Source organism: Ambystoma mexicanum, chromosome 6p (genome assembly GCF_040938575.1).
Source record: "Ambystoma mexicanum isolate Mex_15411 chromosome 6p, UKY_AmexF1_1, whole genome shotgun sequence".
Classification (NCBI taxonomy): domain Eukaryota; kingdom Metazoa; phylum Chordata; class Amphibia; order Caudata; family Ambystomatidae; genus Ambystoma; species Ambystoma mexicanum.
Window position 1 is genome coordinate 4,784,522 of NC_090935.1, and position 7,347 is coordinate 4,791,868.

Sequence of the window (7,347 nt, forward strand, 5' to 3'; positions counted from 1 at the left end):
TCTCTTTGCTAATAGGAAGTCCCTCAAGAACGGGTTGGCTTCAGCCCCTTTGAGCTCCTCTATGGTCATCCGGTTAGAGGTCCATTCACTCTAATCAAGGAGGGGTTGTAGAGTGCTCCTTCCCACTAGGCAATGAGTTTCACTGACTATGTGTTAGGTCTCCGAAGGAGAATGACACACGCAATGACAGAATCTTCAAATAACTTGAAAGCAGTACAGGCTCTGATCAAACATTGGCATGACCAGAAGGCCAACAAGGTTGAGTTTACAGCTAGTTCTAGTTATGGTACCTGTTATGATGTGCTTATTGCCAGTGCATGCCTGCAGGAATGCTGCTGTGTCCTAGCTTGGAATGCTGAGTAAGCCTGCGGAATGTTTGGCAATGAATCAAGCCCCAGGGTTCCAGCCTGGTCAGTTGAGCCTGGGTGATGGGACCCGGTGGTCTCTCATACTTAACAGCTTATGTAACTTATAATAAAGAACTTACTTGATAAACTCAAGAAGTCTACAGAAGCTTCCTCATAACATTGGCGACGAGGGCTTTCAAGAACCCAAGAGAGGAAGAAAGCTGAGCTGTGGTGGGGGAGCAGCAGAAGAAGCAGAGAGACCACTGCCCCCAGTCATCCAGAAGTAAGTCCCATCACCCAGGGGGACTCAAAGCGCAGGGGGTTTGGTAGAGAAGATTTGGGGGAGAAGATAAGAAGAAATTGAGCTCCAGTAGAATACAAACCCCAAAGACCAAGCGCAGGCCCCATTAGTTTAAACAAGTGGGTCTGAAGAAGTCATAGTTGGGGGCCCCAGCAATCAAGCAGCAGAGACCCCACTATTAAGAGATGACTTCCTAAACAGTGGCTTAACCCCCTTAAAGAAGATAAATGAAGCCCCAATAGTAAAGCGCTGGCCTCGTAAGCATGGTAGTCAAGCATCCCATGCAACAGACGTTACGGGCCAAGAAGTGAAGAAACCCCAGCTGTGCCACAAGCAGTATTGCAGTACTGGATGTTAAAAAAAAATGCCCCATCAAGTTACAGCGCTGTTATGGCAGATTCGGTGGAAGTGTCTGACTGGATTGGCTAGGGAGTATTACTGCTGCGTGCCCCTGTGAATCGTGAAGGAGTAATAAGGGGGAGCCACAGCAGCGTTAGCGGGTGTCCCAGGAAAGGGGTTGCAGAGAAATACTGTATTTGGAGGGAGACCTGTGCTGGGATGATGCGCTGCTGCGTATTACCGGCTGTTTGACGGTTGGCCTATGGAGTTCAGCATCTCCCCGTTGCTGAGGTGCAAATGATGACGTCAGTAGAGAAGGAGTAGGAGTTGGTGAAGCTGCGAGGTTTCACACGTCATAGTAGATGACGGTGCGTAGGACAGCTGAACTGACAACTACGTAGTGAGTGAGAGAGGCTGAAGTGAGCGTCCAGTAAGAGGAAAGAACCCTCATTAGCGTGTGTTGACAGGCGTACGAACCCGGAAGATGCTGTAAACCCCGATGGCAGTTCATATATAGTAATGTGCGGCGGAGAAAAGGTGAACGCGTCGGAGCTAGTATACACGTCGGAAGGTCAGAAAGATATCAGAGCGTGTTGTGGACTTTGGAGTTTGTGGAAAATGGTGGTGTTTTGTCACTAGAGACATTCCGAGTGAAGGAAAGGGTTATAATGTGGAAGCGGTGAAACAAGCTGCAGATATTGCTGAGGAAGTAGAAGGACGGCATGTGAAGTTACTGACGGCAGTCAAATTTCACTAAGGTTGGACCCACATGAGGAGCAAGTAATTTCACACAGTGCTGTGTATCCTTTACTGTTTATTAATCTTGTTTGTAGTTTCAAGCGAGTAATGTAACAGGTTAAGGACTGGTGTGCATGGGAGGTGCATGAGAAGCTTGTGTGGACAGAAGTGTAATGGAAGTGAGGTTGGAGAGTTAAAGTGTGTTGGATTTAACACATTTGGACTTTCTTAATATGCACAGTGTATGTGTCAGTAGCAGGGGGTGAGAGTGTCTAGAGTTAAGCGATTTGAGGCATTTCAGGGTACGTTGGTAATTGCAACATGGACTTATAGGAGTTAATACCTATCCACCAATGGATGCAGGAGAGAGTGTATGCGAATGTTAGTGTGAAGATGTGAGCTAGCACTTACTCTTTTGAGGCATTTCAGGGTACGTTGGTAATAGCAACATGGACTTATAGGAGTTAATACCTATCCACCAATGGCTGCAGGAGAGAGTGTATGCGAATGTTAGTGTGAAGATGTGAGCTAGCACTTACTCTTTTGAGGCATTTCAGGGTACGTTGGTAATAGCAACATGGACTTATAGGAGTTAATACCTATCCACCAATGGCTGCAGGAGAGAGTGTATGCGAATGTTAGTGTGAAGATGTGAGCTAGCACTTACTCTTTTGAGGCATTTCAGGGTACGTTGGTAATAGCAACATGGACTTATAGGAGTTAATACCTATCCACCAATGGCTGCAGGAGAGAGTGTATGCGAATGTTAGTGTGAAGATGTGAGCTAGCACTTACTCTTTTGAGGCATTTCAGGGTACGTTGGTAATAGCAACATGGACTTATAGGAGTTAATACCTATCCACCAATGGCTGCAGGAGAGAGTGTATGCGAATGTTAGTGTGAAGATGTGAGCTAGCACTTACTCTTTTGAGGCATTTCAGGGTACGTTGGTAATAGCAACATGGACTTATAGGAGTTAATACCTATCCACCAATGGCTGCAGGAGAGAGTGTATGCGAATGTTAGTGTGAAGATGTGAGCTAGCACTTACTCTTTTGAGGCATTTCAGGGTACGTTGGTAATTGCAACATGGACTTATAGGAGTTAATACCTATCCACCAATGGCTGCAGGAGAGAGTGTATGCGAATGTTAGTGTGAAGATGTGAGCTAGCACTTACTCTTTTGAGGCATTTTAGGTTTGCGGCTGGAAACCTAAATGGACATATAGACCTATATGTATATATGTTTGCAAAGATACGGTGGAGAGAATATGTAAGAGCAAATGTTTTTGTTTTAGTATGATAGTAACTCCATTGTAGAAAGGTGGGAACAGGTAGGTTATTGGGATTCCTTCCCATAAGGTGTAGGGATAGCGTCCCGTTGTGAATAGGGATAGCGTCCCATAAGGTGTAGGGATAGCGTCCCGTTGTGAATAGGGATAGCGTCCCATTGTGAATAGGGATAGCGTCCCATTGTGAGTAGGGATAGCGTCCCATTGTGAGTAGGGATAGCGTCCCATTGTGAGTAGGGATAGCGTCCCGTTAGAGAAGGGATAGCGTCCCGTTAGAGAAGGGATAGCGTCCCATTTGAGAAGGGATAGCGTCCCATTGTAACTTTCACCAGAGTTTGAAGTCTGAAGTTGTCAAATGGTAGCGAAGCATCTCACATTGCTGATGCTGTGAAAAGTGAGGTTTAAAGTATGTGTAGTGGTAGCCGCAACAGTATCTTCTTTTGAGTGGCATCTCTCTAAAAGATGTTTGGGATTATAACTTAATGTGTGTGTATTTGGCTTCTCTCTGTTTGGATTGTTATTCGAAGGAGAGGAGATGTGTTATGATGTGCTTATTGCCAGTGCATGCCTGCAGGAATGCTGCTGTGTCACAGCTTGGAATGCTGAGTAAGCCTGCGGAATGTTTGGCAATGAATCAAGCCCCAGGGTTCCAGCCTGGTCAGTTGAGCCTGGGTGATGGGACCCGGTGGTCTCTCATACTTAACAGCTTATGTAACTTATAATAAAGAACTTACTTGATAAACTCAAGAAGTCTACAGAAGCTTCCTCATAACAGTACCTACAAGGCAGAGGGCCTTACAGTACAAATGGATTGGACCATTCAAGGTTGTGGGAAAATTTGGAGAGGTCAATTATTTGGTGGACTTGTGCAAATCCAAGGATGCCCCAAGGGTCTTTCACACCAACCACCTAAAGGCATATGTCTCTAGACCAGAACTAGGAGCTTTGCTCTAAGCCTCTGATCAAGAGGAGGAGGAGAGTGAGCCTCTACCTGACCTCCTCAGGGGACAACCTTTAGATGGAAAGACGGAAGGAGTTAATCTCTCTTCTGATCTTACTCTGCAAAAACAGGAAGAGTGCAAAGCTCTGTTAAATCAGTTTGCCTCCCTGTTTTCACTACAACAGGCTTGACCCCTTGGGGCCAGCATGCTATACTCACTGGTGACTGTCTCCCTGTCAAAAGCAGGGTTTACAGAATGTCGGACCATGTAAGAACCCACATAAAGGAAGAGGTCAAGAAGAGCTTTCATTAGAGTTGTCAGAGGAGGCAGACTCAGTTTATCTTCATTGGGGATCATTACAAGTGAGGCGGTAAGGGGTTAACGGTGCCTTTAAAGGTGCCGGAGCCATCAACCGCTTACCGCCTCATTACGAGTCTGCTTGCGGGAACCCGCTAAGGACGCCTGGTTTTAGCGCGTGCAGGTACTCTTGAGCATAAGGCTCCTCTCTTCGTAGGGCTTGGACTGCCTCTTAGTTAGGTGTAATCTTGATGTTGAACTGGGTCTAGAGATTATTTGCACTGCCTGTTTTCCTCCCCATCTAGGTGGTCTACATATTTCGTGATATTAACCCCTTAGACCCTATTGGTCTTGTATATATAATGTGTTGATAATGATGTATTGGTTTACTTTAGTGTTACTGTGATTCTTTGCTATGGTCTATGTTATAAAGGCCTTGTAATAAATGTGTCTATATTTTTAATATAACACCTGTCTGGAGTAATTTGTACATGCACTTGCCTCGTGTGCTCATTGCGGGCTTTCAGTCACCCTCACCCCTGCTGAGACATAGGGCCTCATTACCCGGTAGGCGGAGGACCAAGGCGCTATTAGTGCCATGGTTCATGCTGGTAAAATACTGGCACCGCCTTGGAGGAAAGGGGAATTACCACCCTATTCCAAGGTTGGCAGGGCGGTAATTCCCCCTTCCCCCATTGCCCTTCCCCATTCCCATGTTTGCCCCATAGGGCTCTATGGGAATGGGGAAGGCGCTAATTACGGTGCAGCAAATTGCGGTACCGTAATTAGCACCCTGGTCCCTTTGCGGGTTGGTTTTTAACGCTTGCTAAATAGCAGGCGTTAAAGTACCAACCCGCAAAGGGACCTCGTAGTAAGGCGGTAAGTGTTTACCGGTACCGGTGCCCTTACCGGTACCGGTAAACCCTTACCGCCGTCCGTGTAATGAGGCCCTTAGTCTTGACCGCCTGCCATAGCTACCCTGATTGGTCTGGCTTGTCCAGAGGTTACCCTGTTCCAAGAAACTAGGTTGGCCTCCTGAACCTCTGCCCCTCCAGGTCAGAGTTCAGAAATACTTCTTAACAAATTGGTGTACAGCGGTGGGATAGGACTGAAGGTATCCAGTGTTGCATACTAGTGAAGGCATTCAAGTTATTTCTACCAGGACACATAGTGAATTGTTGTGGTATAACCTTTAAAAGGCCATAGTCCTATCTCGATATTCTGATCTCTTCAGACCTTCCCCTCTCTATCCCTCTCTCCACTCCTCTCTCCTGGAGTGACCACTTTCTCCTTTCCTCTCACCTCACCATCCCTACCCCACAGGCCAAGCAACCTCCGTCACTGCCACCCACCTTCTCGGTCACCAGACCCATGAAGCACGTGTCAGTTGAGGCTTTCACTGTCACCTTCTCACCTCCTCCTCCCCCCCTGGCTGACTCTCACCCTGACACAGCCCTCTCCACTCTCCTATATCTGATACTCTTGACATCCTTGTCCCTGTTATGAGAATCCGCCTGAAGCCCAAAACCAAGTGCAACTCCTGGTACGACTCAGACCTCGTCAGCCTAAAACGTAAGTGCAGGGTTGCCGAGAGGAAATGGCGTGCTTCAAGTTCATCTCTGACAAACTGGCCTGCCGCCTGCTGCAAAGGCAATACCGGCTCTCCGTCCTCACCAAGAAGAGAGCTCATATCCAAGCCACGTCTCTGTGGCATCTAACAACTCGGCTGAACTCTTTAAAATCTGCAAGGAATTGGCCAATCCTGCTGCAGTTTCTACCTCTCCTGTCCCTTCCCAGGCCCTCTGCACGGCACTGGCCTCTCACTTCATTTCTAAAACTCAGGACATCCTGTCCTCACTCTCCTCCTCTCACCCTCCTCCCACTATTCCCTGCTCTTCCTCTGGCCGTTCTGCTGCCACCCCTCCTCCCTCCTTCTCTACCTTTCCCCTTTTCTCTCCAGACAAGGTTTCTATACAAGTCCGATCTATGAAAGTCTTGTCGAAACAGGTTCACCCCTGTTCCTCCAAAACTATTAAGGATCACATTGACTCCCCAGTTCCTGCCCTGGCAGATTTCTGCAATCACTCCTTCACCACTGGAGTCTTCCCTTCCCCCCTGAAGCACTCCCTTGTGCATCCTCTCCTTAAGAAACCCTCTGCTGACCCTTCCTGCCCGACTAACTATCACCCAATCTCCATAACTCCCTTCCTGGGCAAGCTCCTGGAGAAAGTGGCCATCTCCCAACTCAATCTCCACACTGAATCTGTTGGTTGTCTTCATGACCATCAGTCTGGCTTCAGAGCTGCCAGAAGCACGGAAACTGCTCTCCTAAACATACGTGAAGATCTGCTCTCCAACCTCAACTCTAACACCCCTTGTGTTCTTATCCTGCTTGATCTCTCTTCTGCCTTTGACACTGTCAATCATGCCTTCCTGCTCAACTGCCTCCGTGATAACCTGGGTATCACTGGTCAGTCTCTGGCGTGGCTGACCTCTTTCCTCTCCAATCGACCCTCCCAGGTCCAACTTGGGTCCTTCCTCTCTGACATCTTTTTCTCTACCTGTGGTGTCCCCCAGGGATCTAACCTCTCTCCCTGGCTGTTCAACCAATACCTGGCAACTCTCGCCCACTGCATTGCCGCTCTCTGTCCCAACTTTCAGTGCTATGCGGATGACACCCAACTCATTTTCAGGCTACCCTCGACCTCCTCCTCCTCTCCTTCCCTCATCTCTGACTCTCTGCCATCCAGGATTGGTTTGCCGCCAATGACCTCTGCCCTAATGCCAGTAAAACTGAGATTCTACTCATCGGCACACCCACTCCCTCCTTCCCCGCAGCTCTCTGGCCGGCCTCTCTTGGCCCTCCTCCCACTCCCACCTGCAAGGCAAAAAACCTTGGGGTCATCTTCGACTATGCACTTTGCTTCTCCCAAAACATCTCTGACGTCTCTAAGAGGTCGCACTACCAGCTGCACCTCCTTAGAGGTATTCTTCCTTTCCTATCCTTCCCCCAGAAGCTCACTGTCTCCGGAGCCCTGGTTCTCTCCAAGCTGGACTACTGTAACAGCCTCTATCTAAATCTTCCTGCCTCC